We start from the raw sequence: 8,894 nt of genomic DNA, 5'->3' as shown, positions 1-8,894 counted from the left end.
GTTACTTCCTCCATCTATATCTTCTCCTTCTAGGATCAATCCACTCTCCTCCTCTTCGTCAATAGACATGCTAGCATATCCAGAACTAATGTCAACCTCTGGCTGTTTCTCGCTGTTGGCCATCGAAAGTAAGAAAGTCGAAGACGGTTGCACTTAGTGAGAATAAACTTGCCCTAAAGACAAGACAAAACTAGACTTGTCCCAGAGACAAGAAAAAAAAAGCACTACCCACCCACGGCGAATTTGTTTCTTTAATATCATTCTTTTTTAAAAATTGAAAAACTTAGAAGATATTACAAATTAAGATTAGGTCATTCTTCAAACAATTTAAAAGTTCATCCTCTTTCGAATCTTCATTAGATTTGTCATGAAGATCATGATAAAATATCTTCAAAGTACCTCTATAACAAATATCTCACCGACAACATTGTATATGTATCCAATTTTAGCTCTATGAGATATTTCATCAACTCTTTCAAGCATTTCCAAAAAAGAAAGGGGGGGGGTCCTAACAATTATTTAAAAAAAACATTGGGGGTAAAAATGGATAGTCGATGACATGAAACCATCCAAATATGGACCTCCTCGTCATCTTCGATTTCGAATAGTAATTGCAAACCCAACTCATAATGGTTAAAAAAAAAAATTATTTTTTTTATCAAACCAAACTCATCCTATCAATATTTTTGTAGCCATAACTACCTAAACTGTGTAATATGTTAATCAAGTCGTATCAATTAAAATTTATTAAAAAAAAAAGTTAATCTTATCAACTATTTATTTTCTTTAATTTATCATTCTACACAAATATAAGAATTGCATTGTATAATCAGTCTAATGGTTGGTCGACAGAATAACGAAAAATTAGTTTGAATCTAAATATATCAAATTTACAGCATAAAAATCTACAAAAATTTATTTCATAAATTTACGCCTATTAGAGATGAGATCAACATGTCTTATCATTTGAAGTGATGAGATCTTTAAATATCAAAATTGTCTTTAAATATTGAGGCATAAATCTATCAAGATCATCATGCCCATCCGTTGTGCAGTTAGCTGGGCCTGAAAACAAGTGAATAGTCTAGACATTCATGAAACACCGAAAGGCCGAAGCTTGCTTGAGCCTTGAAGCCTACGTGAGCCTGAAAAGACAAAAGCAAAGCAACGCTGAGAGCCTGGGACCTTACGTGGTCCTGGACTCCGAATCCAGCCAACTTTGGACCTAACTATGCCCTATATGATAATGATTGATTAACGAATGACCTCGCAAAAATCTTATCGTGTATGCCAAAGTTGTTGGGCTTAGGCTGCAAGTTTAGGAGCAATTACTATGTCAGTCCGTGAGAGTAAGCGGCAATAATTTAAAAATGATTTTGGAGATTTGGTTTTGGTCATTTTCAAGGGCTAATACTAGACATTGACGCCGAAAAAGTAGCACAAAAATAGACGGTCTAAAACGGTGCCAAACTTGTCTACGAATCGTGTCATGTCCCTAGGCGAGGACGATGTTGAAGTTTGTTGCTTGAGTTAAAAGGATCGAATTTGGATGATGTTGAATTACAAAGACGGTACGGATATTTTAGAGTGATTTTTTTTATATATAAAAAAAAAGCTTAAGAAATTAAAGATGTGATTGACATGGAATTGGAGGAATAGGTACTAATAATAGCAATTAACAAAGACTAGTCTTAATAGTATACATAATTAAAAGTAAAAATGCTATTCTCGAATAACATTAATTTTTTTTTTCCAAATGGATCAAATGCTTCTCGAACTATAAAATCATTATAAAAACTACCTTCAAGGATTTTACAATACATGGTTATTGATATTTACAATTAGAACATCGTTAAAAAATTTTATAATAGTCGATGCACACAATTAAGATATGTAAAGCTTAAATGGGTCATATCTAATTTCAAATATTTCGTAGTAAATAAATTCCCACCATGGGAGAAGTTGAGGAAATGATTTTCAATCAAGCTACTGAGTGGATTCTATTTAAAAATAGTTTTAATATTATTAAAAGTACACCCAAGCACATCACAAGTTAAACTTGTTCCTAGGCCAATATTTAGCTTTATGCTTGTGACATTCAGTCGTTCATGGAGGGTGTAATTCAGCGATAGAATTAAAGCCAAGTGTACTGACTCCATGCACGATCTGTAAAACAACAGTTCTCTAAATATTATCCAAAATCTAGTAGATTGGGGCAAAGTCTTAATCACGAAGAATACTATTCTCTCTCGTGGACCTGATTTTAATCACTTATTGTGGAACATGTAATTGACGTGGCTCCATGTGCAATGTCACTGTTTGCTACTTTTTTGTCACTGGAATTCTCGTGTAGCTGAGACCAGGTGAAGCAAAGAATCTTTGTTTTTACTTTTTATATTAAAAAAAAAGGTTTTAAAATTTTAATTGTAATGATTGGACTTCACATTTAACCTATATATGACAATAATCTATGTCTTAGAAATTGTTGATATATGGTGTGATAAATACACACACGCGCCCGTTAATATTATAAGTTAAGCCCCAAGCAAAATTCTTGGTTGCCCATTTTCAAATTTGAAATTCTGATTCAAAATGGCGGTGATACGATTTGATCCATGTGCCATAAAGTTGCAAATGAGCTAGGCTATCATTTTATATTTTTTTCTAGATGAAGATCTAGAACAACTGTGATTGAAGATTGCTGCATAGAATATTCATCATAGTTCCATTATGAAGATAGGTGTAACAAAAATTTATTTATTGCCAAAAGCGTACAAAATAGTTAAGACTAGGTATAATCCTTTTTGTTCCCTCCCCCTCAAAAAAAAAAAAAAAAATCAGCAAATTATTCAAATTGAGTAAATTCTTATGTATTGCATGTAGAGGCGAGTATCATGGGCGGACCCAACTAAGGATTAAGAGGGGCTTCAATCCTTTCTGAGCCATTAATTTTTCTTTTAAATGTACCTTAAGTCCCTTCTAAAAGAGTTAAATAAAAAGAATTTGAATACATTTTTTATATAACAAAAAGAAAAATTTGATGGTTTCCAAGACTTGATTCAATGGTAAGAGTGTTATTTGATGGTTTTAAAGACTTGGTTCAAATCTTAATAGCCACGTTATTTTATTTTTTTGAATATTTTGTGTAAACTACTTAGAAAAATGATACTTTCATGCTTTTAAAATAAATAATTTTTTTATTATTTAGAATTTAAAATAAAGTAATGGAAATTGAGTTTATGAGACTTAAAATGCATTCAAGTGAACATTAAAAAAAAAAAAGCGTCCCAAATTAAATAAAAATTTTTAAACTAAACCCCCCTCATTTAAGTGCCTAGGTCCACTACTGACAGGTATAGATTAGGTTCGACCAGGTTTATAAAAATTCAATCCAACCTAGTATTGATTGGGTTGAGGGAAAAATCATCTCAGCCTAACCCTTAGATCATCGAGTTAAGATGGGTTGGGTTGATTGAAATAAAAAATTCAAAATTTAAACATAGACAACGATTGAAAAATAACTATTTGATAATTAAAAGTAATTTCAATGAAAAAAACATATTAATTCTCTTTCATGACATTAAATGTTGTCCATTATATATTTGTGCCAAACATCTATTAATAAATAGGGCAACAAAAATAAAGATTGTACAAAAAAATTATATAATGTGATATTTGAAAATCTATCAACTTACTTTTAGTGAAATTTTGGGTTTGATTTATAAATTTTGAATCTAAGGAATTCAATCAATATCAGGTTTACTAAAGAGAAATTGAAAAAAAAAAGTCTCTTTTATAAAAGAATAAAAAGTGTTAGGTTGACAGATAATATTAATTTTACTATGACTCTTATTGTTCTTGGGTTAAGATTGGGTTTGGTTAGGTTCATGTTAATGAATTCAACCCAATCATTAATTGGGTTAAAAAAAATTAATCCAATCAATCAATCTAAATTTAATTGAATTGGATTTGCACACTGTAATTAAATGTAGATAATTGATATGAATATAGATCGTAAACGTTATTAATCACAAGCTAGAAACAATAAAAAGCCACAAATTCTCATGCACTATGAAAACAAATAAAACTACATTAAAATTTATGATTTTTAGTTGTTTTTTGACTAAATATCATCAATCAACTCTCTCTCTCTCTCTCTCTTTCTCTCTACACACACACACACGTGCGCGCGCGCACACACACACACTCACATATTTATAATAAGAACATTCTTACGCTTGGTAATGGACATGGTTAACTCACATAATTAGTATAATAAAATTATTTAAAAATCAATTGACAAAACCTTTAAAAATTTAACTTTAAAGAGTTTTATTTATTTATTTAACGCACGCATACTAGTCAACCTCAAACATAAGACTTGAGTCCTTCAAAAACCGCTTTACCACTAGAGCTAAAACATTGTCTCACTCAAAGAATGTAAACATTAAAACTTAAGTTTATTAAGAGAATTAGTTTAGGGCATTCAAATGAAATAACAATAATAATATTATTATAATAATATAGTGGTGAGACGAGAGAGAGAGAGAGAGAGAGAAAATCGTTGCGTCTATATCTCTCTCAATGTGGATACCTGCGGTCATTCACGTTGAAAGTCCCCCCTTCAAATACGTTACCGAACGCAAAATTGGAATCTAGCATTTTTGAATAACGGCCGATTCATGATTATTACTTATTAGTTTATAATACGACCACTTCACCGTTTCGTGTTCCTTGTCCTAATTCCGGGGCCTGGACAAAACCAATCCATTACCAAACCCCACAATAGCCAAGGACCATGACGTCTTTGGCCCTCCCCCACCCCATACTCCCTCTCGTGCCTCGCGTGATAACCACACCCCATAATTTCTCCCACGTGCCGATTACCCACTTGGCCATTTCTTTTTTCAGTAGTTAATAATTAATTAATTTACACTCTTTTTATGTTTTATCGTTATCCATGTATAACCACTCCGGATAACGAACTACCATCAATCACGTGTTTTTAAGTTATTATTTTGACAATGGATTTATGATTTTTGGTAATAAATGTTGAGACACAAGGAATTTACTCGATCCCACTTGTATTTCTGAATATTAGAATATTGACTTAATTCAATTCCTATTTTCGCCGAAATTCATTTTTTATTTATTAGAGTTTGACACAAGCTAACAAGACTTTTTGACACAAAATGGGACAATATTTTCAACATCTAATCTTTATTTTATTAATAAATCCTTTAAATTACCTTCATTAAATCCAACATTGAATAGGATGATACGACTTTAGGAAGCAAAAAAATAATTTGAAATCTAAAATTAATAGGTCCTCATTACTTTTTTATTTTAATTTTAAAAATTAGATTCTACTCACCTATTTCATGGGTTCAAATCCAAGTTCCTTTTCTTTTATGAGTGCGAGCATTTAAAAATGCAGGCTTTGAATTCATTATATGAATTTCAGAACAAGATAAGTTCATCAAACTCATCAAAATATTGAAATCACTTAAATCGGCTTGAATCCAAGTGACAACTTGTAACCATATAAGCTTATTTTGTTATTTTTCTATACCTTTTATAAGGGTTATTTGTAAACTAATAATAATAATAATAAATATAAGCTAATGGATGAAAGATTAAGACTTAATGGATGAAAGATTAAGACTTAAGAGCGACGCCATTCGGACAAAGCCCAGGTGGTGGACCCTTGCTCTCATAAATATGAGAGCATCAATTCAAATTTTTATGAATTCAAATTCACTCTTAATAAAATATGATTGAGTGAAATTAATTTGTAGTTATAGGTAGAGCAGACATTTCTCAAATTGTAATCTCAATAATTTGTTAACAGATGTAAATATCTAATGTAATATTAATTGTAAAAAGGAAAAAAAAGAAACTTAAGAGAGATCGTTGTAACTCAGTGAGAACGCTCGTACGGCAACATTCCTTAATTTTGCAAATAAATAAATAAAATGAAATGTGAAACTGGGGATGATACTTTGCTTCACGAAGGAGGAGAATGGGGAGTACGGGGCCCACAATCAGCCGACTACAGAAGCTGGAGCCCACCTGGTTGTGGGAGATTTTGACAGTGTCGTTAAATGTTAATAATCCAAATCTCGTCTAAATTTGCTGTTGTGTGTTAATGTTCCATCTTTCCTCGTAAACTGAAATATTCGTCTCTTAGCCGCATTTTACAAGCCACGTGTTCGGTCAGACAATCTGGCATCTACCTGCGGGTCCCGCCTCCCACCGACCAATCACTTAGCTCTGTCCCTTCTTGCTCGCTTGTCTCTGCATGGCCCGGCCCCCACCCTCCCCAGCGAGTCCTCGCCATCAGCTCTCTATTTCCTCGTCAAGCTACGCGCCTACGTCTTCCCCTTTCACCTGTTGGGTTCATATTTTGTTCTTTCTTCATTTTTCTTTTAGGTACTTATTTTATCTTCCCTTCCCTTGTTTTTATTTTTTATTATCATATTCACACCTAGGATGGATACATAATATTTCAATTAATTTGAAAATAGTATATAAAACTTAGTTTTATCCTTTTATCTGAATGAGAAAACATTAGAATAGTGATATGTTTCTATAAAAAATAGCACAAGAACTCTAAAGACAAAAATATGTTTTATCACTTATAGCAATATATATATATATATATTATCTTTTAGTGATCAGTGTCTTTTTCCGCACGTATCACTACCCAAACATAACATGTCATTACCCACTAGTGATCATGAGATAATGTTGCATGTTTTAGGATATCGCCTAGTTATCCTAAAAGTATTTGAGTTTGGAATCGAGGTAAGGTGACTTTGAAATTAAGATATTATGATTTTGTTAATCAATAACCGTGGTTGAATATAATAATTAATTGTAACTTGAAATTAATATATTATGATTTTGTTAATCAATAGCCGTGGTTGAATATAATAATTAATTGTAACTTGTGACTATAAAAGAGATTGTGATTTACTAAACTAAATCCGACATATAATAGTGATCAGTATATATATATATATATATATATATATATATTAAACTAATTAAAATTACGACACGACAATTCCATTAGGATCCTCGGATCATATCCTAACTTAGTTATAAAATTGCTATCGTCACTAAGGAAATGACATAAAGCTCGGGACTCGATAAATGAAAACTTTGTTAGGCAAAAAATTGATGGTTAAGTTCTTATAAAATATCTATCATGACTGATGACACGACAATTCCATTCAACATTTTCTTTTTTCTAATAGAAGCCTTTACTAGGAGCATGCAGAGGCACGCCATTACCCTACCAACCTTAACTCAGTGAATAAAGCTTGCCATTCTTAGCAATGCATTGAGTCTGCTCAGTGCCAAATTGTTATAGATCATCAAACGAAACTAATCCTCTGAAAAGGAAAATAAATAAATAAAACAAAACTGAGCCATCGAGATTCTCTTTGAGACTTGAGAATGGGAATGCTGATTCTTTTCTTAACAAGAGATGCTACCTTGTGTCTCGGGCACAGTTTCCTACATCATTTCTCACTTTTGCTTTTTTAATTATTCAGTGTTTTTCTTTATTTGACTGGACTGGTTTCTCATTTGACCGGTCAACTAAATTAACTTGACCCATCGCTAATCCCTATCTAGTATCCACACTCTCTGACCCCACCACCACCAATTAAAGTGCTGTGTTTCCACATTCTTGTCACTAACAAAATTTCCTAATTCTACCTTCGTTTGTCGCTCCTTTGATTTTTCTTTTATAGCAATATATGCTTCTGTTTTATTGTAAATCATCCCAAAGGATTTCATATCAGTTGATCAAGGAAATCTCGAGTATTGCTTATGACTTGTATATCTCCTCTAGGACATTTGTGTCATGTATACTTCTTAACTATTTAATCACAAAAAATTAAAAATTAAATGATAGAAAAAAAAATTATCTAAGATCAATATTGGTATTAGTAATGTTTCAAAACTCAAAATACTATAGATCCAAAACTAGCATATGATATCGTAAATTCGCTCAATAATTTTTGTGTACTTGAAACGGGAGAGGAGCCGAAGCAAATTCTTTTAGAATCCAAAGGAAATCTAAGTGGGTTCAATCATTGATTGTTTATTATTTTCATTTCTGACAGAAGATGACAGGTTAGAATTCCGGTTGGTGGTCACATTGATTTTCTCGCCATTCCAAGAATCTTGGTCCATAAATGGGATTTATATTTAATTTCTCAAGAAAAATAAAAAAGGTTGGCTATATGTTAGCCCTCTGATCTTTATTTGATTGCCTGATGATCATAATTTGATGAGTGGATCGCATGTGGATTGATTGCTTCTTTTATGTGTTCTCATTCTGCTAAAATACAGAAATGTGCTTTAATGACTTTATTATATTTTATAAAACTTTCTTTTTGATGTTTTAATTATAAAGAATTGGGTCTTGATAGAATTTAAGCAATTAAATAGAATGAAGGTTAATGGTTTCCAACTTACGAAGAAAAAGACATCATGTTATCATTTTGGATAGATGGGGTTTTATATTTATGATTAGTTAAGGTTTTATAAAGAAGATGGAATAGAAGATAACAAAAAATTCTATGGACCCATGTGACATACAAACATGTATTAAATTATCTTTTCATAATCGACTGTACTGACAATTTTTTTTTAAAAAAAATTAATTCAACATTTGGATTTAATTATCTTATAGTATATATGTTCCATAACAATAATAATATGCTTACAAAATTTATATCCCTACTAATTGACATATGATGTGATATTCTGCTACATGTCAAATAGTTATATGCATTGTTCATGGTGATTTAAACTTCAATCCTGACTTTATAAGTGCAGCTGCAGCATTACTAATATCGTAACTATATTTGAAGTCT

The sequence above is a fragment of the Citrus clementina genome, unplaced genomic scaffold, assembly GCF_000493195.1.
Source record: "Citrus clementina cultivar Clemenules unplaced genomic scaffold, Citrus_clementina_v1.0 scaffold_8, whole genome shotgun sequence".
NCBI lineage: Eukaryota > Viridiplantae > Streptophyta > Magnoliopsida > Sapindales > Rutaceae > Citrus > Citrus x clementina.
This window is presented reverse-complemented; position numbering follows the sequence as displayed.